This window comes from Anopheles merus, chromosome 2L (assembly GCF_017562075.2).
Source record: "Anopheles merus strain MAF chromosome 2L, AmerM5.1, whole genome shotgun sequence".
Lineage (NCBI taxonomy): Eukaryota > Metazoa > Arthropoda > Insecta > Diptera > Culicidae > Anopheles > Anopheles merus.
The window spans coordinates 10278280-10301037 of record NC_054083.1 but is presented as its reverse complement, the minus strand read 5'-3'; the positions used below and the strand labels follow the sequence as shown (position 1 = coordinate 10301037).

The following is a 22758-nucleotide window of genomic DNA, read 5'->3' as shown; positions in this document are numbered from 1 at the left end:
TTAACCCGTTCATGGCTAACATACTCCAATTGAATTGTAGAAGTTTTCTTGGAAAAATAGATATGTTTGAAGTACAGGTATACAAACACAACATAGATGTATTTGTCCTATCAGAAACTTGGCTTTCCCCTGATAAAGTTTCCTTCCACTGATATACTATTGTACGCCAAGATCGAAACACTGTAGATAGAGTTAGGCGTGGTGGGGGAGTATTCATAGGAGTACGAAAAAACATATAATTCTTTTGAATATCCCTCCCCTCACTATTAATTATCGAATGTGTCGCAATCCGGGCAAAGATAAGCGATCTTGATTTATTCTTTGCATCTGTATATATATATCATCGGAAGCCGAGATTAAACTTGAGAAGATTAAAAAGGATCTTTAAATAATAGCATCTGATATGAAAACACATTCCTTCATCCTGGGAGATTTCAATTCTCGTGGATACGACTGGGGATGCACACGAGACGACCCATGTGCTCCAGTCATTAGGGACTTTTGCGACAACCATAGATTGATAATATTAAACTCCGGCGATGCTACTAGAGTGGCAGGGCCTTCGGCGCGTGACAGTTCAATGGACCTGTCTCTATGCTCAGTGTCGCTTGCTCTGGATACTCTGTGGAAGATTATCCAAGACCCTAATGGCAGCGATCACTTACCGATTGAAATTAAAATCACTACAGGAAGGCACCCAATCAATAGCATACCTGGCAACTACGACATGACAAGGAATATTGATTGGGCGAGATACAACGCAATAATATCAGTGAGGCTGTCATCTGTGACATCCATTTTTGAACCACTAGGCGAATACAAAAATCTCGTAGACTGTGTAAACGAGTGCGCTCTTGCAGCACAAACAAGAGAGCCCCGCCAAATAAGGACGCATACCAAACCTCCCACTCCTTGGGGGGACAGAGACTGCTAAACTGCATACGTAGCCAAGCGAAGGGCATTTGGACAATATAAACTCCATGACTCCATTGCCTTATACGAAAAATATGAGGCACTGGAGAGAACATGTAGAAACTTGCTTTAAAGCGAAAAAGAGAGGATTCTGGCGCAAATTTGTCAACATCTCCCGCCTGACACTTCTCTACGTGCGTTGTGAACAAAGGATACGAAACAGCACAATTACAAATGAGAGCGAAAGATTTTCAGGAGACTGGCTTTTTCAGTTCGCCGAAAGAGTCTGTCCAGACTTAGTTCCAGCGCAGAAATTTGAACAATATGCGCCTTGTAGTGATTCCTAGCTTGTATGCACCTTTCACCATGGTCGTCCTATCCCTAGCTCTCCTTTCTTACAATAATTCTTCCCCAGGACTGGATAAGATTAGGAGTAGTCTCCTCGGAAACTCTCAAGACGTGGCGAAGAAGCGGGCATTGATGATATTAAACAAAGTTCCTCTATATAGTCCCGCAAGAATGAAGAGAGGTGAAAGAAATCGCCAGTAGTGTTGGGTCAAGTAGCTCTTTTGCAAGAGCGGAGCGCACCGCTTTCGCTCTCTAAAGTGTGCGTTGCGCTTGAGGTAGCTCCGCACGGAGCGCTGCACACAGGAGCGATTGTGCGATGCGCTCCCAGGAGCAAAATTTCGCACCTCACGGAGCGTTGCACGCAGGATCGAAGTTTCGCACCACAAGTTGCGCTGCACGCAGGAGCGATTGTGCGATGCGCTCCCAGGAGCGAAGTTTCGCACCATACGGAGTGCTGCACACAGGGGTGCGTATGTGCGATGCGCTGCCAGGAGCGAAAATGCTCTCCGCCAGAAGTGCTGCTGGATACGTTGAAACGATGAGGTAGAAGATTTGCGTTTGAAAGCTTCGCTCCAAAAATGATGAATTAAATTAAATTGATGAATGAATTGAAATTTATGTTGAATATGTATAGTGTGTTATGTGTTTATATGAGTGCGTGTATGTTTATTATAATTGAAATCTAATACAGTAATAGAAAATAATTGATTGTACAGTTATTATATCTATATATCCCATATCCGCCTCTCACTTCCGCATTCTCGTTCTTTCTTACATTTTGTTTTGTTTAGTAAACAAAATTTTTGCTAGCTTGCGAAGAATTTTCCAACAAACATGCTTCGGAAAATATTGCAGGGAGGATCAAACAAACAATGGATAATTTTAAAATTTCCGAAAAAGTAGTTTGTGTAGTCACTGACAACGCTGCGAATATGAAACGCGCAGTACAACTGGCCAAAATAGAACATATTCCATGCTACGCTCATAAACTTAACCTGATTGTTCAAAGTGCCATATCGAATTCCATTCAAAGCACAGTAACGTCCGTAAAAGAAATCGTGAAACATTTTTAAAAAAGTGCAGCGGCTTCGTTGAAGCTGCATAAACTGCGGGAACATTTACATCGAGTCGAAGTTAAACGTATATTTGATGTTCCTACACGCTGGAATTCATCGTTCCATATGCTGGAACGTTTTTATTCCAATAAAGATCCAATTGTATCTTCACTTGCTATTCTAAACTATATTCGCATCTAAATGTAAACGATTGGACCATTATGAATGAGGCATCTAATGTATTGAAATTTTTTTATTTTTTATTTTTTTATTTATTCAGGAGTAACGGTCCAAAAAGGCCGTATTGCTTAAGAGTAGAAAATACAAAGGTAGTTCATGGCGCTACAATCCATATTGGCAGGGAGACATTTCCTTCCCTGAGCCATGGAAGGGCACCTTATCCCGGGTGTACTCGGACGGTTTGGTTTTGATCAATCCAGTCCATGATTGTTGGTTCTATAAGCTTGGCGAAGGTCTACATCATTCGGGTTTCGAGGTTGTCTATTCTAGTTCAATATTCCAAATTGCATCGCGGGGGTCTGTATCGTTTGGAATCCAGGCATTTCGTTAAATCCATCCATCCGAAGTGGTCCGAGTGTAGTCCAGTTTAGTGGCCCAAATCACATTGCGAGGGTCTGTATCGTTGTAGTCCTTTCCATCAGTGGTCCGAGTGACATGGCGGGGGTCTGTATTGTTCCAGTCATCTAATAAATCCTTGCAAGAACATCGTTCAAGCAACGATCTTCTGCCTGCCGTCAATGCCGATTATTCAGCCATACACATTGCACTCATTCATTCTTACATTCATGCATACATTCATCCATCACAAACATACAAGCGATGTGCAACATGTAACACATGGACAAACAAGAGGAAATCAGATAGGATGCAAGATTGCTGTTGCCAACAATGTTGGTTGGTTCACAGACATTTTGCTTAAGGAAAGTCACACAGTTAAGCCGTTTCTCCTACAGAAATCGAATATGGCCTTTAGGAATTCCCAGTCCGATGCCGCTAATATATCCCGAATCGGAATATCAGTACACTTTCCCAGTTTTTCGACCGCGTCCAGCAAGGCAGGTCGAGCAGACTCGTATTCCACGCAGGACCACAAAAGATGATCCATGTCGTGGAATCCAAGCCCGCAGCCACATACCTTGGAGTCGACCAGTCCTATACGCTGGAGATGTGCACCCAATGCGAAATGATTAGACCTAAGTCTAGACATCATTCGAATGAACGCACGATCGCCAGGGGTGTTATGGAACCAAGGCTTCAAGCTTACACGAGGAGTGATTGTATACAGAAACCTTCCTAGTTCATCCGAGTCCCACAGATTTTGCCAACGTGCCATGCAAAACGCCTGTGGGGCCTGCAAGTACTCATGAGGAAGGATAGGCCTATCAAAGAGAGACCCTTCTGCAGCTCCCCTTTTGACCAAATGGTCTGCCTGTTCATTTCCTGGTATACCACAATGAGCAGGCAACCATACTAACGATATGCAAAACGACTTTTCAAACAGTGAGCTTAAAACCTTTACAATTTCTTTCACAAAATGGTCTGGGCTCTTAACAGACAGATGCTCTTAACAGGGCTCTTAACAGATGCACTTATCAATAATAAGGCATAAAAGATTGCGGCGAGCTCCGCTACATGTACTGAGCATGGTTGGCGTAATTTAAAGAATGCTTCGGAGCACGTGTTGTATACACCAAAGCCAATGCCCTGCTCTGATGAGGATCCGTCAGTATAAAAATGGTTACTGTTAGCATGGCCATGTTTCTCCACAAATTTGCTGGGAATTGTCATCCGGCGAAGGTTATCGGGGATACCTTTAATTTCCTCCTTCAATGAGGTATCTACACTTAAAATGGAACTGCAGGACTCTGGTAAGCTGGCACTAGTTATACTTTGAGAAGTACTAGGGTGCACCTGTAAGGAAACAAAATCATGATAGACCTTCATGATTTTGCATTTAGAACCTATCTCTTGCAGTGTTTCAAAGTTCTCGATTATCAAGGGATTTGATACTGTAGAGCAGACGAAAAGGCGAAGCGATAGTAGCTCAAAACGTAGCTTTAGCGGCATCACTCCGGACATCACTTCGAGTGACATGTTATGAGTCGACTTCATGCTACCTAGCGCGATTCTAAGACAGCGATACTGAATCCTCTCAAGTCGGATTAAATGCGACTTGGCTGCCCAGTGGAAGCATATGCAACCATACTCCAAGACGGACAGTATGGTAGTCTTATATAGGTTAAGAACGTCTTTGGGATGTGCACCCCACCAGAGTCTGGTAATCGTTCTGAGAAAATTGATTCTTCTTGTACACTTCTGTACCAGATAGTCAATATGTGTCCTCCATACATTTTTGCTATCAAACCAAACCCCTAGGTATCGAAAAGATCTGGCAATGGATATCTTTTTACCATATGAAAAGATATCGACCTTTGGGTCAATTAAATTCAAGCGTCTATTACTCTCAGTGTTGTAAAAGAAAGAGAATATCAGCATTTCCGTTTTCTCTGGAGAAAACTCGATACCTAGGCTTGTGGCCCACACTTCTAAATTGTTAAGTGTGGTTTGCAAAGGACTTTGAAGGTCGGCGATGTTGTTGCTGGCGACTGATACAACACCGTCGTCCGCCAATTGCCTTAGGTTACAGGCAGGTGCAAGGCATGCATCAATATCGTTCACATAAAAATTATACAACAAGGGGCTCAAACAGGACCATTGTGGTAGTCCATAAAAGCTGACTCTCCGAATTTTCATGAAGCCATTGTCGAAATTCATTGCCTTTTCCGAAAGGAGGTTGAATAAGACGTTATTCAGTCTTGGGGTTAAGCCCGCAGATTCTAACTTTTGACACAGAACATTGACTGATACTGAGTCAAAAGCCCCCTTGATGTCAAGAAATACAGATGCCATCATTTCTTTACGAGAATGAGCCATCTCGATTTCGGACACAAGCAGCGCCAAGCAATCGTTGGTACCCTTGCCTTTGCGAAAGCCAAATTGGGTACTTGTCCAGTCTAAAAAGAATCATTTTCTCAAATAATTTTCGCAGGCAAGATAACATTGCTATCGGTCGATATGAGTTGTATTCTGATACCGGTTTACTAGGTTTCAAAAGGGTGACTTCTTTCACTTCTCTCCACTCCAACGGGACGGTGTTAAGCTCCAACATAATGTTGAATAATCTCAACAGCCGTTTCCTCGCCAGATCTGGCAGATTATGGAGCAATTTGTTCCGAATCTGATCCAGTCCTGGAGACGAATTGTTGCTGGAGTACAGAGCAAGCGATAGCTCAACCATTGAGAACGGTGAATCCATTTGCGGATCACTCCCATGAGCACTCTGTTGATATGGTGGTGCTTGAGCGAAATCAGGGCAGACTTTTTGTGCAAATGGCTCTAGCCATGCCCCAGAAACCCTTTCGTTCTCGTTTGTTGCTTTGCTGTTGCGCATCCTTTTCGCCATGCTCTGAAGCTCCGTTAGCGAAGTGGAAGGTTTGAGGTTTTTGACATACCTCGGCCAGTATGACCTTTTTTTTGCTTTAAGCAAGTTTTTGCACCTACGCTCCAGGCCTCTATAATGAATGTATAGATCCATGGAACCGGTGTCTCTATATCTGGCAAAAGCCTTCCGCTTCACTGAGAATGCCGCTTTACAATCCGCGTCCCACCTGGATGGTTTTGGTAGTACCGTTACTACTGTCTCAAGATCCTTGTTGATCTTCTTTGGATCCAGATTGGCTCCCGGTGGGATATAAATTGAGGCAACATAAACGTCAAGATCCCCTAACTTTGCCTGGATCGCGACGTATTCGATTACCTCAGGTGTGGGGAGGGGTATTCTGCTGAAGCTGTGACTGCTACGAATACCAATTAACACTCCCCCACCACGCCTATCGCTAGTTGGATCATGTTGATCTTGACGAATAATATTATATCCCGGGAAGGTAATATTTTTATCGGGTGAGAGCCAAGTTTCACTTAGGGCAAATGCATTACAATTATATTGCCCTATTAATACCTTAAAAGAATCTATTTTTCCCAAAAAAACTTCTGCAGTTCCATTGTAGTATAGTAGTCATTGGAGACATTAATCATCCAAGCGGACCATCATACTTAGACATGGCCATTTTGATAACCATTGCCTGACCATTCCTCTTAGGAAAGGAAATGCCAGGGGTATCAACCCGGAAAGGGGTTCCGGGAGGTGGAGGGAGTCAAGGAGAGAATGTAAAATCTCTGACAGGCTTGGGAGGGATGGCCTGGAGAAAGATCTGGGTTCACTAGGGAACGCCAGATTGCTGGGATTGGAAGGGTTACGGGAACGTGGATGGGTGCGAGCGTCACGGGGGGGTTTGGAGCCCTGGGGTTGGCGTGGGGTCGCGTTGTCGTGACGTCGAGGTGCCTTTTTGGGTGAAGCTTTAATAATTTTTTTTATTGTCTTTTTGTTTGCATACAACACGGGTACCAATCTTTTAACTCCATTTAATGGTGCCAGATTGGGCAACGGTTCATTACCCTCCAATAGGGAAAGGTTATCGAACGGATTCACACTTGAGGTCGACTTCAAAACATCGGCGTACGATCCTCTTGTATTCTGCAAGACGGCCCGTTTGTGTTCTTATTGTTTTTTTCGGTACACAGAACACAACGACATTTCGTGCCATTCCTGCTTGCAGTGAATGCATTTCTGGGTTTCGGCCTTGCATTCGGATGTTGAATGCGATCCCTTGCATTTGCCACACTTCACGGAGTTTGTGCAGTAAGGCTCTGAATGTCCAATCTGGCTACATTTTGTGCAGCATGCTATTTTTTGCACAAATGGTCGACGGATGGGCATTTTGAGTCCTTCAATGTACAGCGTGTTTGGCAGGACTGTACCCTCGAAGGTGATCCGGAGTGAGGAAGTCTCACGGAACACATTCTTTCCATCGACCGCACTTGAAGCGTAAAGTTTTTTAACTTCAAGGACCTTTACCCGAGGGGAAGATTGGTGCAGAAAAGCCCCTTGTCCGTACTTTAGGATGTCCTCTAAGGGGTAATCTAAGTCATCAATGACACCGACGACTTCCACCAATCCACCGGGAATATATACCCGGTAATCCTCCGTATAGGACGGATCGGCCGCAATAGCATTGGCTTGCATCCGGTCTTTTGCGGTGACCCGCAGCTTGTTTGGACGCGGGCGAATAATGTCTAAGACACCAGGATATTTTTTATAAACAGATGCCGTAATTGCTCTTACATAGAGCTGTTTAGTTTTCGGCATGAAAAATACATCATGTATCCCGTTATAAGATGCGGGATACGCACGGAATCTGGGATTCCCCTTCAACGATTGACCCATCAATTGATCACGGGACGTTGAAGGTAAGGGCTCGTTACTAGCCTTTTTTTTCGCATTCTGTCCTGGATCAGAACATTTTCGCTTCACTGTAGTAAAGCCCTCCTCCGATTCATCCATCGGCTCCGCCTCCATGAGAGAGTCGGAGCGAGAGAAAGAAAGCCAACTGTGTGACGAGAAAGGATACCCGACAGACAAAGAGAACGAAATTTGCAGGCGAGGGGTAGGTAGAAACACGTGGTGGGGGTCCAGCCCAAGCTCGGATCCAAAGTCCGTTGTTTTGGGCTCGAAATTAAAAATGGCGGATGGAGCGCTCCCTGGGAGAGGAGTGCGCTCTCTCGTTTGCATTCAAAATACACGGTACGCTCTCTCGAATTCGCGAGGTTGTTTTCTTTCATTGTGTGAGTGAAACATCGCGGATCTTGCAATGGTGTGCGTGTCGTAGCTTGCTGCGTTTATTCAAAGCTGTCAAATCAAACTTTGTTTACATTTCATATCGGCCAAATAGTTGAACGCGTCGGAGTTATTTGAATAGTGGAACTGGAAAAGGAAACAAAAGTTAGTGAAAAACATTACAAATTACTTTTAGTTTAATGGTTTACATGGAAGAATGTTCACTAACCTCTAATATAGTATTTTACAGCCGTGCATCGTTTGTGTGTTTGCAAAACAGTGATATTGTCCTGGAAAGTAAGAAGAAGTAAAAGTGAGTAATTTTATTTGTTACTATTAGAAGGAAGGAAATGAGTTAAATATCTTAATTAAACATTCATTTACTACAGATGTCGACACCCGCAAAGCATTTGTTTTGTGACCAAAATATGGTGGAATCGCAAAATGAACCGCTGGAACCTGCTGTGCCAGTTATAGTGCATGGACCAACTGTTATGCCCTTATCGAGCGTACCAACTGGCCGACCAAGATGCAAAGTGAATCGAGCTAATCGAGAATCATCCGTAACAGGTGTTGCTGAAGTTGTGTCTCCCGTTACTACGCATTCTATCGGTAACATATACGGAATGCAGCCATCGACGTCGGCAATCAATGTGAATTCTGCTGCCTCATCCGTTGTTACTTCGATTAATTTGAATACGGCAGCTTTGCTTCCTTGTGGGACCGTGATCCGGACCATTGCACCATCCACGGCAGGTGCTGTAACATCCGTAGTAGCATCGACGGGAAAAACACCAACATCAGCCACGTATAGCGGAGGAATATATGGCTTGCAGCCTTCGTCGTATGCTGCTGTACCTTCAAGTATCTCGTCGGTTAGAATGCCTAGGGCATTTATGTTTCCATCAGGAAACATGATCCGTTTCCCTGCACCAACGGTATCTGTGCACGGTTCAGCAGCAGTGCCTACGTCGGGAACAAGTACGGCCTGGCATATGCAGCCATCGACGACTACTGCAACAGTAACATCATACTCTGAGCCTACGGTAGGAATGCCGACCTTAGCTAGGCTTCCTTCTGGAACCATGGTTCGGATCGTGACACCTTCGATGTCTGCGCATGGTGCATCCACTGTGGCTAAATCGGGAACGACAACGGCTTGGCGTATGCAGCCATCGACAACTGCTGCTACAGTATATGTCCCATCATACGCTGGGGGTCAAGTGAAAGTGACTACAACGGATGCATTCCATACTGGAACCGAGGTTAAGCCCTTTTTAAAATCGGTGTCTTCGCATGGTGCGTTGGTAACGCCTGCACCTGAAACACGATCCTCGTCCAGTTATGTGGGGTCTGAGCCTTCAGTGTATATAAAAACACCATGTGTGCTTCCTTCAGGAACCATCATAAGGCAAATTGGACCATCGGTATCAGCGCAAAGTGTGTCTGTTGGGCTATTGCCTCGATCAACTTCAACAACGCCACTTTTCACTACACCGCTGCAGTTTCTAACAAGCAAATGTCGCCCGCTGCAGAAGTTTCATTTCTTTCTTCCGCCATGCCTTCTATACAAATTATCTCTTCGGAAACCGAGATTCGGACCATACCACCAGCAGCGCCTACACAAGAAACACCGGTATTGGCTTCAAAGGGAGCGGCACCAGAAACCATTGCAGCTTTAAATTATCCCGATTATTTAATTCCGCCATTGGCGACGTCTAGCAGAGCTGCATCCGATGAGTCTACGGTGAAGAAAATTTCATTAACAGAAACAGTAAACTTACCTCGTGTTACTGGGTCGCCATCGGACTTGAAAACTGCGTTTCCTTCGTCGAAAACGGCCACGGTAAAAACAAGCACATTGCCCATTGTTTCGCCGACCCAGCATGATTCCGTTGATATGGTTGATCGAACAAATTCTAATGATGAACCGATAGAATATGATGATACAGTGGAGCACAGCAACATAACAGAACCAGTTGGTGAAAATCAGAAGCAGTGCGAACGAGTACACACATGCTGTTCCTTGTGTCGTGCAAATCGTAAAAAAACAGAAACAAGAAATTCACAAATGTTTGTTATGATTAGTGATATGTTCAATATCTTAAAACCTATGGCAAATGCACGGCTTAACGCGCTTTCGCTTGACATAGAAAAAATCAAAACTATTGATGAATTAGCTGAGTTGGATAGCAAATTAAATGACAAGCATTTTTTCTATGCAACAACTCAGCGCATAGATGCTGATATAAATGCTGAAGATTCAAATAGTAGGATACATCAAGCTCTTGATAGACTTTTCGACAGAAATTTTTTTGCTACATGCAGTTGGTCGGGAAGAGGTAACCCAGAACCGAAACACAAATTTAGTGAATTTAAAAATGTGCTACGGCTTTTTCAATCAATAGCAACAAATCACTTTGGCATAGAGGTCGATTATGCTTATGTTGAGACCTACATTCAAGGTAAATTGAAACATGCACCGGCTAGAACGAACTTAAATGAATTTAAAACAACTGCAACGAAACGCAAGCGAAATTAACCATTAACCGAAATTAACATTAAGGTGAAGTCAACTGAACGGACTGTGATGTACATACAAATATTATCTTCCAAGTCATTAAAGCTAAATTTTAGACAATAGAGAATTAGTACAATAAGATGAAGTCATCTGAACGAACTGTGATGTATATACAAATATTATCATTTAAGCTATTCAAGCTAAATATTAGACAATAGAGAATTAGTACAATAAGATGAAGTAAACTGAACGAACTGTGATGTATATACAAATATTAACCTTTGAACTATGTTAGCGAAATCTTAAAAAAGGCTGCATGTTTAACATTTCTCTTGTTGCACAACAAAAATGATTTATTTTCCAATAGGCTAAGAAAAATTAAATAGCCGTAAAAAGACTGAATATTTATGATGGAAACTGCGATATTTGTTAAAGCTATGAGCTATGATTAAATGAATTACTATTTTATTATATAAGTGAATTCAACGGATACGGGTAACATATAGAAATAAAATTATCAAACATACCAAAATCTGTTTAATTTTTTCATATCATAATGCGTGTAAGCTTTTGGTATATTGAACTATATAATCATCGTGAGTTAAAAACCAATTGGATTGCTTACTGGGATAAAGAGTAATAATCGAGTTAACGTGTGCAACTACACCATTACTTTTAGATTCAATGTAAGGAAAAGGTGAATTTTCACTGCTTGACGAGCGTGTTGGAATCTGTTCAGATATCCTGTTCGCCGTCTGCACCAAAACCTTATGTCCATTTCGTAGGGTTTTACCCACATCCTGTAATTTAGCTTCATAGCGATACGAAGAAAATTTAGGAAGTGGTCCAAATTTGTTCACATCTTCGAAAACATGCAATAAATTATGCACATTACTGGTTATCCGATGTTCCCCGTAAATAGTACCATACTGTACAACATACTGTTTAAGCATAATATGTGCAGCTGGCCAATGTTCTTTGTAAGAATCAGAAGAGAATAGTCTTATCGCACTAAAGTATAACATGAAATGTTCATACTGTTCTTTGGTAACACCTCCTTCAACACTATGAAACTAGCATAGTTCAAAAACATATTGAATTCACTGGCTTTCCAAAAACCGGTATCTTCAATACTACGCAATTTGCGGTGAAACTCTAAAGGAATTTCCACCTTGTCAAGAATGTTATTGATCCTATCAATTGTTTCTTTACTCCATTTCGGACCACTACCTAACTTGCCGGATTTCCAGCCGTTTATTGACGTTCGTGTAACTCCGAAGTCAATCAGATGCAACAGATCTGCAATAATAACATTCTTGATGATATCGAAATGGAGAAGCTTAATAAGTGGCGTTGTTTCCCTGTGATGTTCGCCGTAGTTACAGTTCCTAAAGTTTTCGTGCGTTCTCGGCGGTGCGTCTATGTTGGGAAAACACATCACTCTTGCAGTTTTGTTGAATTTTCCTTCAACGGTACATTTCTGGCAACTATTTTTGTGATTGAAGTATGCTACTCCTGAAAAAAAAGACAAAAAGAAAGGTAATATTAGTTATACATGTCACAATTTTGGCTGGACCGTAATAGGCATCTTTTTTTAAATAAACATGTTGTCGTTTGTACTAGATTTTCAACAACCTACCTTTAATAAAACCTCGTGCAGGTGAGTCAGCGATGAAAGCCCAAACGCGTACTGTGATCAGCTTATTGGCTATTACAATGCCAGTCTCCATTAATTCGTTGAGCTCATTTACTAGAGGTTCAAGGTATTCCTTCAGGCTTGCGGGTTTTGATTCCCCCAAAAAATTTCCAACCATTAATACTGGAACCTCGGGCATCTCTTCAATGCTCATTAATATTGGCCAAAACTGCTTACGAGAACTTTTGTGTAATGGCAGTCCATCGATGGAGAAGTTTAATGAAAATTTGTTGACTCTTGGTTGAACATTACCAAATTGTTTCACAAGAGCTGCTTTTATTCCTGGATACCAAAATTCTCCTCCTGCTATTTGCTTTATTTCTCGTCCACATTGCTTTGTTCTAAGCAGTGTTCGTGCATCTTTGGGCAGCTTATAACTGGTTGTATCGCGTAATATTTCTAACAGTCCGTTGAGAGCCGTATGCGTCTGATACGTTTTCAAAGCCCAAATTCTGAGTCGTTCCGCCATCGCCTCACTGTTAGTTGGTGCGGTTTGCTGTGCACTATCGGAGCCTGTCTCTTCTATGTTTTCGGTGTCGTCTATATTTTCATAACTTTCTATATTGTCACACTCGTCGAAAATTATCCAATCACCAATGTATTCTTCTTCAACGATCTGCTCTTCAACTGGGTAGCTGATACATTCTTGGTAACTTGTTGACGGAATATTTGAAACACTAGGGATCTCTGCATCCGGCGATGCCATATTTTGGCTCTGTAGGTCATCGGACCTACTGCTGCTACTATCGTCAAACGTTTCTGCTTCGTATCGCTTGTTCATATTTTTGATTATTTTATACATCGAACCCGTTTCGCGCATCCTTTTATCTGAACCTTTTTCACGCATCCTGTTTTCCGAACATGTTCCACGCTTCCTTTTTTCAGAATCACGATTTTCACTATTTTCACTGTTCTCAGTTTCACGGTTATCAATTTCACGATTCTCCATAGTTAAAATCTAGGCAAAATACAGTATTCGTAAGCTCGCAAAATATATCTTCAGTCTGACTTATTACAATTTGACAACACAAAAATGTTTAAAGGGAATACGAATGTTCAACTCCTAATGAAGTGACTGCCCGAATAGAATTGACAGAAGTACAGTATGTGTTTGTTTTTATAAGCACGATAAAAGGTAAAACAATCGATATACCGATACTTTGACAGGTATTTTTTATGACAAGGTAAGGATAATAACCGATACTTTGTTAGGTAAAAATATAGAACTAAGGACAAATAAACATCGTACCCTTATTCGTGTACCAGAGTTTTTATATGATACGACAAACCAGGTACCAGAGGGGTACAAATAACACGTTTTTAACAACAACAACAAACAATATGAAATGTACAACAAGTAACAAACAAAAACTCACGTTACTTTTTCTTACCTTTGTTCACAAACACTGCACTTTGTTAAAACGTAGTTGCACACTCCTTAAAGCATTTCACATATTTCACAAAACATTGTATAACTAGCAAAACTTTAAACATCGAAAGCTAAAATAAACACTATTGAAAACACTTGTTTCACGCAGACGCTAGTGGATTAAAGATAGAAAATTTTCGAAGTGTCAACTTGTCTGCGTCGCTGAAAATTTATTCACGTAAGTCAGAGTGAGAAAGCTCGGGGTACTGCGATCAAAAGTTGTAAAGGCGAGACGGAGGAACGCACATGCAACGACGAGCACACCAAACTGAGCGCGCAGGCTGAAAGTGAACGCACACATTCACACATATGTAGTTGTGTGAGTGCAAAAACTGTGTAGAAACCAAAACACGCTCTCGCCTCCGAGCAATTCCGCGTATTTCCAGCCGTCTCCCCCTGCTTCTACATGCCCCTCGCCTGAAAGACGCACACTTTTACATTCTCTTTGCTAGTAGGGTAGGTAAACAAGAGAGGATCACTTACCACAAATAGAGACACGAGAGCGAGAGTACACGACGAACGAGCGCTACGCACCTGTCCGACGAATGCGCTCTACACTCACAAACCTACACAACAGTACACACGCAGCGCGTATACACGCGCTGCACACAACTCTACGCACTACACACAGTACGCACTATACACTAAGCACAGATCGCTTTCCGATCGTTCTCGCACGTATTCCCTTGCAGTGCGTATGGTCGAGGTCAGTGGCTTGTTGTCCGGCAAAAAAATCCATCCACTTGGAGCGCGTATCGATCACGTCTGATTCGCTTCGTGGTTGGGGACAGAATGAGTTTTTTTTTAAATTTAGTAACTAAAGAAATTTCTGCTGAACAAACAGTAACGTTGTGCAAAAAGCGTGTAATTACATCTTTGATGATAAAGAAATTAGAATGCAATTCAAATTGTGAAACGAATGAGGAGAAAAAATTAATCAAATTATTGAGTGATCGATTACATGAAAAATTTGTTTACATAGACATGGAAATTGTTAAGCAAACCACCATTTTGGACCCCCGGTTTAAACAAAAAGGATTCCAAAGCGACACAGAATTTCAGCAAAGCTGCTACGACTAGACACATTGCCTACACAAACCAATGAATTTCAACTACAAATTGTTAACGAAACTGAAGATGCAATTAGTGAGGATCTTATTACCGATAGTATTTAGGAAGATTTCGATACCGAACAAAATGATTCCCAAGTTATTTTACATACGCGAACTGAAACCCAGAAGGAACTAGACAATTACTTGGCTGAGCCATTGACACTAGAGCGGACAACATTCTTGAATGGTGGAAATTACACAAAAACAAATATCCGAAATTATACGACCTAATGATTCGCACTCTTTGCATCCCAGCCTCTTCTGTGCCATGCGAAAGGGTTTTTTCAAAGGAAGGCGACATTAAATCTTGTAAACGAAATAGATTGCATTCAAGCAAGCTAAGCAATTTTTTGTTTATTAAACAAAACAAAATGTAAGAAAGAAGGAGAATGCGGAAGTGAGAGGTGGATATGGGATATATAGATATAATGACTGTACAATCAATTATCAAGTGCCTTTTTGGGTGAAGCTTTAATAATTTTTTTTATTGTCTTTTTGTTTGCATACAACACGGGTACCAATCTTTTAACTCCATTTAATGGTGCCAGATTGGGCAACGGTTCATTACCCTCCAATAGGGAAAGGTTATCGAACGGATTCACACTTGAGGTCGACTTCAAAACATCGGCGTACGATCCTCTTGTATTCTGCAAGACGGCCCGTTTGTGTTCTTATTGTTTTTTTCGGTACACAGAACACAACGACATTTCGTGCCATTCCTGCTTGCAGTGAATGCATTTCTGGGTTTCGGCCTTGCATTCGGATGTTGAATGCGATCCCTTGCATTTGCCACACTTCACGGAGTTTGTGCAGTAAGGCTCTGAATGTCCAATCTGGCTACATTTTGTGCAGCATGCTATTTTTTGCACAAATGGTCGACGGATGGGCATTTTGAGTCCTTCAATGTACAGCGTGTTTGGCAGGACTGTACCCTCGAAGGTGATCCGGAGTGAGGAAGTCTCACGGAACACATTCTTTCCATCGACCGCACTTGAAGCGTAAAGTTTTTTAACTTCAAGGACCTTTACCCGAGGGGAAGATTGGTGCAGAAAAGCCCCTTGTCCGTACTTTAGGATGTCCTCTAAGGGGTAATCTAAGTCATCAATGACACCGACGACTTCCACCAATCCACCGGGAATATATACCCGGTAATCCTCCGTATAGGACGGATCGGCCGCAATAGCATTGGCTTGCATCCGGTCTTTTGCGGTGACCCGCAGCTTGTTTGGACGCGGGCGAATAATGTCTAAGACACCAGGATATTTTTTATAAACAGATGCCGTAATTGCTCTTACATAGAGCTGTTTAGTTTTCGGCATGAAAAATACATCATGTATCCCGTTATAAGATGCGGGATACGCACGGAATCTGGGATTCCCCTTCAACGATTGACCCATCAATTGATCACGGGACGTTGAAGGTAAGGGCTCGTTACTAGCCTTTTTTTTCGCATTCTGTCCTGGATCAGAACATTTTCGCTTCACTGTAGTAAAGCCCTCCTCCGATTCATCCATCGGCTCCGCCTCCATGAGAGAGTCGGAGCGAGAGAAAGAAAGCCAACTGTGTGACGAGAAAGGATACCCGACAGACAAAGAGAACGAAATTTGCAGGCGAGGGGTAGGTAGAAACACGTGGTGGGGGTCCAGCCCAAGCTCGGATCCAAAGTCCGTTGTTTTGGGCTCGAAATTAAAAATGGCGGATGGAGCGCTCCCTGGGAGAGGAGTGCGCTCTCTCGTTTGCATTCAAAATACACGGTACGCTCTCTCGAATTCGCGAGGTTGTTTTCTTTCATTGTGTGAGTGAAACATCGCGGATCTTGCAATGGTGTGCGTGTCGTAGCTTGCTGCGTTTATTCAAAGCTGTCAAATCAAACTTTGTTTACATTTCATATCGGCCAAATAGTTGAACGCGTCGGAGTTATTTGAATAGTGGAACTGGAAAAGGAAACAAAAGTTAGTGAAAAACATTACAAATTACTTTTAGTTTAATGGTTTACATGGAAGAATGTTCACTAACCTCTAATATAGTATTTTACAGCCGTGCATCGTTTGTGTGTTTGCAAAACAGTGATATTGTCCTGGAAAGTAAGAAGAAGTAAAAGTGAGTAATTTTATTTGTTACTATTAGAAGGAAGGAAATGAGTTAAATATCTTAATTAAACATTCATTTACTACAGATGTCGACACCCGCAAAGCATTTGTTTTGTGACCAAAATATGGTGGAATCGCAAAATGAACCGCTGGAACCTGCTGTGCCAGTTATAGTGCATGGACCAACTGTTATGCCCTTATCGAGCGTACCAACTGGCCGACCAAGATGCAAAGTGAATCGAGCTAATCGAGAATCATCCGTAACAGGTGTTGCTGAAGTTGTGTCTCCCGTTACTACGCATTCTATCGGTAACATATACGGAATGCAGCCATCGACGTCGGCAATCAATGTGAATTCTGCTGCCTCATCCGTTGTTACTTCGATTAATTTGAATACGGCAGCTTTGCTTCCTTGTGGGACCGTGATCCGGACCATTGCACCATCCACGGCAGGTGCTGTAACATCCGTAGTAGCATCGACGGGAAAAACACCAACATCAGCCACGTATAGCGGAGGAATATATGGCTTGCAGCCTTCGTCGTATGCTGCTGTACCTTCAAGTATCTCGTCGGTTAGAATGCCTAGGGCATTTATGTTTCCATCAGGAAACATGATCCGTTTCCCTGCACCAACGGTATCTGTGCACGGTTCAGCAGCAGTGCCTACGTCGGGAACAAGTACGGCCTGGCATATGCAGCCATCGACGACTACTGCAACAGTAACATCATACTCTGAGCCTACGGTAGGAATGCCGACCTTAGCTAGGCTTCCTTCTGGAACCATGGTTCGGATCGTGACACCGTCGATGTCTGCGCATGGTGCATCCACTGTGGCTAAATCGGGAACGACAACGGCTTGGCGTATGCAGCCATCGACAACTGCTGCTACAGTATATGTCCCATCATACGCTGGGGGTCAAGTGAAAGTGACTACAACGGATGCATTCCATACTGGAACCGAGGTTAAGCCCTTTTTAAAATCGGTGTCTTCGCATGGTGCGTTGGTAACGCCTGCACCTGAAACACGATCCTCGTCCAGTTATGTGGGGTCTGAGCCTTCAGTGTATATAAAAACACCATGTGTGCTTCCTTCAGGAACCATCATAAGGCAAATTGGACCATCGGTATCAGCGCAAAGTGTGTCTGTTGGGCTATTGCCTCGATCAACTTCAACAACGCCACTTTTCACTACACCGCTGCAGTTTCTAACAAGCAAATGTCGCCCGCTGCAGAAGTTTCATTTCTTTCTTCCGCCATGCCTTCTATACAAATTATCTCTTCGGAAACCGAGATTCGGACCATACCACCAGCAGCGCCTACACAAGAAACACCGGTATTGGCTTCAAAGGGAGCGGCACCAGAAACCATTGCAGCTTTAAATTATCCCGATTATTTAATTCCGCCATTGGCGACGTCTAGCAGAGCTGCATCCGATGAGTCTACGGTGAAGAAAATTTCATTAACAGAAACAGTAAACTTACCTCGTGTTACTGGGTCGCCATCGGACTTGAAAACTGCGTTTCCTTCGTCGAAAACGGCCACGGTAAAAACAAGCACATTGCCCATTGTTTCGCCGACCCAGCATGATTCCGTTGATATGGTTGATCGAACAAATTCTAATGATGAACCGATAGAATATGATGATACAGTGGAGCACAGCAACATAACAGAACCAGTTGGTGAAAATCAGAAGCAGTGCGAACGAGTACACACATGCTGTTCCTTGTGTCGTGCAAATCGTAAAAAAACAGAAACAAGAAATTCACAAATGTTTGTTATGATTAGTGATATGTTCAATATCTTAAAACCTATGGCAAATGCACGGCTTAACGCGCTTTCGCTTGACATAGAAAAAATCAAAACTATTGATGAATTAGCTGAGTTGGATAGCAAATTAAATGACAAGCATTTTTTCTATGCAACAACTCAGCGCATAGATGCTGATATAAATGCTGAAGATTCAAATAGTAGGATACATCAAGCTCTTGATAGACTTTTCGACAGAAATTTTTTTGCTACATGCAGTTGGTCGGGAAGAGGTAACCCAGAACCGAAACACAAATTTAGTGAATTTAAAAATGTGCTACGGCTTTTTCAATCAATAGCAACAAATCACTTTGGCATAGAGGTCGATTATGCTTATGTTGAGACCTACATTCAAGGTAAATTGAAACATGCACCGGCAAGAACGAACTTAAATGAATTTAAAACAACTGCAACGAAACGCAAGCGAAATTAACCATTAACCGAAATTAACATTAAGGTGAAGTCAACTGAACGGACTGTGATGTACATACAAATATTATCTTCCAAGTCATTAAAGCTAAATTTTAGACAATAGAGAATTAGTACAATAAGATGAAGTCATCTGAACGAACTGTGATGTATATACAAATATTATCATTTAAGCTATTCAAGCTAAATATTAGACAATAGAGAATTAGTACAATAAGATGAAGTAAACTGAACGAACTGTGATGTATATACAAATATTAACCTTTGAACTATGTTAGCGAAATCTTAAAAAAGGCTGCATGTTTAACATTTCTCTTGTTGCACAACAAAAATGATTTATTTTCCAATAGGCTAAGAAAAATTAAATAGCCGTAAAAAGACTGAATATTTATGATGGAAACTGCGATATTTGTTAAAGCTATGAGCTATGATTAAATGAATTACTATTTTATTATATAAGTGAATTCAACGGATACGGGTAACATATAGAAATAAAATTATCAAACATACCAAAATCTGTTTAATTTTTTCATATCATAATGCGTGTAAGCTTTTGGTATATTGAACTATATAATCATCGTGAGTTAAAAACCAATTGGATTGCTTACTGGGATAAAGAGTAATAATCGAGTTAACGTGTGCAACTACACCATTACTTTTAGATTCAATGTAAGGAAAAGGTGAATTTTCACTGCTTGACGAGCGTGTTGGAATCTGTTCAGATATCCTGTTCGCCGTCTGCACCAAAACCTTATGTCCATTTCGTAGGGTTTTACCCACATCCTGTAATTTAGCTTCATAGCGATACGAAGAAAATTTAGGAAGTGGTCCAAATTTGTTCACATCTTCGAAAACATGCAATAAATTATGCACATTACTGGTTATCCGATGTTCCCCGTAAATAGTACCATACTGTACAACAAACTGTTTAAGCATAATATGTGCAGCTGGCCAATGTTCTTTGTAAGAATCAGAAGAGAATAGTCTTATCGCACTAAAGTATAACATGAAATGTTCATACTGTTCTTTGGTAACACCTCCTTCAACACTATGAAACTAGCATAGTTCAAAAACATATTGAATTCACTGGCTTTCCAAAAACCGGTATCTTCAATACTACGCAATTTGCGGTGAAACTCTAAAGGAATTTCCACCTTGTCAAGAATGTTATTGATCCTATCAATTGTTTCTTTACTCCATTTCGGACCACTACCTAACTTGCCGGATTTCCAGCCGTTTATTGACGTTCGTGTAACTCCGAAGTCAATCAGATGCAACAGATCTGCAATAATAACATTCTTGATGATATCGAAATGGAGAAGCTTAATAAGTGGCGTTGTTTCCCTGTGATGTTCGCCGTAGTTACAGTTCCTAAAGTTTTCGTGCGTTCTCGGCGGTGCGTCTATGTTGGGAAAACACATCACTCTTGCAGTTTTGTTGAATTTTCCTTCAACGGTACATTTCTGGCAACTATTTTTGTGATTGAAGTATGCTACTCCTGAAAAAAAAGACAAAAAGAAAGGTAATATTAGTTATACATGTCACAATTTTGGCTGGACCGTAATAGGCATCTTTTTTTAAATAAACATGTTGTCGTTTGTACTAGATTTTCAACAACCTACCTTTAATAAAACCTCGTGCAGGTGAGTCAGCGATGAAAGCCCAAACGCGTACTGTGATCAGCTTATTGGCTATTACAATGCCAGTCTCCATTAATTCGTTGAGCTCATTTACTAGAGTTTTAAGGTATTCCTTCAGGCTTGCGGGTTTTGATTCCCCCAAAAAATTTCCAACCATTAATACTGGAACCTCGGGCATCTCTTCAATGCTCATTAATATTGGCCAAAACTGCTTACGAGAACTTTTGTGTAATGGCAGTCCATCGATGGAGAAGTTTAATGAAAATTTGTTGACTCTTGGTTGAACATTACCAAATTGTTTCACAAGAGCTGCTTTTATTCCTGGATACCAAAATTCTCCTCCTGCTATTTGCTTTATTTCTCGTCCACATTGCTTTGTTCTAAGCAGTGTTCGTGCATCTTTGGGCAGCTTATAACTGGTTGTATCGCGTAATATTTCTAACAGTCCGTTGAGAGCCGTATGCGTCTGATACGTTTTCAAAGCCCAAATTCTGAGTCGTTCCGCCATCGCCTCACTGTTAGTTGGTGCGGTTTGCTGTGCACTATCGGAGCCTGTCTCTTCTATGTTTTCGGTGTCGTCTATATTTTCATAACTTTCTATATTGTCACACTCGTCGAAAATTATCCAATCACCAATGTATTCTTCTTCAACGATCTGCTCTTCAACTGGGTAGCTGATACATTCTTGGTAACTTGTTGACGGAATATTTGAAACACTAGGGATCTCTGCATCCGGCGATGCCATATTTTGGCTCTGTAGGTCATCGGACCTACTGCTGCTACTATCGTCAAACGTTTCTGCTTCGTATCGCTTGTTCATATTTTTGATTATTTTATACATCGAACCCGTTTCGCGCATCCTTTTATCTGAACCTTTTTCACGCATCCTGTTTTCCGAACATGTTCCACGCTTCCTTTTTTCAGAATCACGATTTTCACTATTTTCACTGTTCTCAGTTTCACGGTTATCAATTTCACGATTCTCCATAGTTAAAATCTAGGCAAAATACAGTATTCGTAAGCTCGCAAAATATATCTTCAGTCTGACTTATTACAATTTGACAACACAAAAATGTTTAAAGGGAATACGAATGTTCAACTCCTAATGAAGTGACTGCCCGAATAGAATTGACAGAAGTACAGTATGTGTTTGTTTTTATAAGCACGGTAAAAGGTAAAACAATCGATATACCGATACTTTGACAGGTATTTTTTATGACAAGGTAAGGATAATAACCGATACTTTGTTAGGTAAAAATATAGAACTAAGGACAAATAAACATCGTACCCTTATTCGTGTACCAGAGTTTTTATATGATACGACAAACCAGGTACCAGAGGGGTACAAATAACACGTTTTTAACAACAACAACAAACAATATGAAATGTACAACAAGTAACAAACAAAAACTCACGTTACTTTTTCTTACCTTTGTTCACAAACACTGCACTTTGTTAAAACGTAGTTGCACACTCCTTAAAGCATTTCACATATTTCACAAAACATTGTATAACTAGCAAAACTTTAAACATCGAAAGCTAAAATAAACACTATTGAAAACACTTGTTTCACGCAGACGCTAGTGGATTAAAGATAGAAAATTTTCGAAGTGTCAACTTGTCTGCGTCGCTGAAAATTTATTCACGTAAGTCAGAGTGAGAAAGCTCGGGGTACTGCGATCAAAAGTTGTAAAGGCGAGACGGAGGAACGCACATGCAACGACGAGCACACCAAACTGAGCGCGCAGGCTGAAAGTGAACGCACACATTCACACATATGTAGTTGTGTGAGTGCAAAAACTGTGTAGAAACCAAAACACGCTCTCGCCTCCGAGCAATTCCGCGTATTTCCAGCCGTCTCCCCCTGCTTCTACATGCCCCTCGCCTGAAAGACGCACACTTTTACATTCTCTTTGCTAGTAGGGTAGGTAAACAAGAGAGGATCACTTACCACAAATAGAGACA

At 41.6% G+C, this 22758-nt stretch overlaps 2 long non-coding RNA genes across 2 annotated transcripts; both read right to left on the bottom strand.

Moving 5' to 3' along the window:
* Nucleotides 1-8127: 8127 nt before the first annotated feature.
* LOC121593831 lies at nucleotides 8128-13913 on the bottom strand. Its single transcript, XR_006004855.1, has 4 exons — nucleotides 13679-13913; nucleotides 9855-10095; nucleotides 8300-8360; nucleotides 8128-8217 (listed from the first exon to the last, which is right to left on the bottom strand). It is a non-coding gene; the product is annotated as an uncharacterized LOC121593831 (long non-coding RNA).
* A 2759-nt stretch (nucleotides 13914-16672) lies between these two features.
* LOC121593789 lies at nucleotides 16673-22458 on the bottom strand. The gene is made up of 4 exons (XR_006004847.1): nucleotides 22224-22458; nucleotides 18400-18640; nucleotides 16845-16905; nucleotides 16673-16762 (listed from the first exon to the last, which is right to left on the bottom strand). It is a non-coding gene; the product is annotated as an uncharacterized LOC121593789 (long non-coding RNA).
* Between the last annotated feature and the right edge of the window lie 300 nt (nucleotides 22459-22758).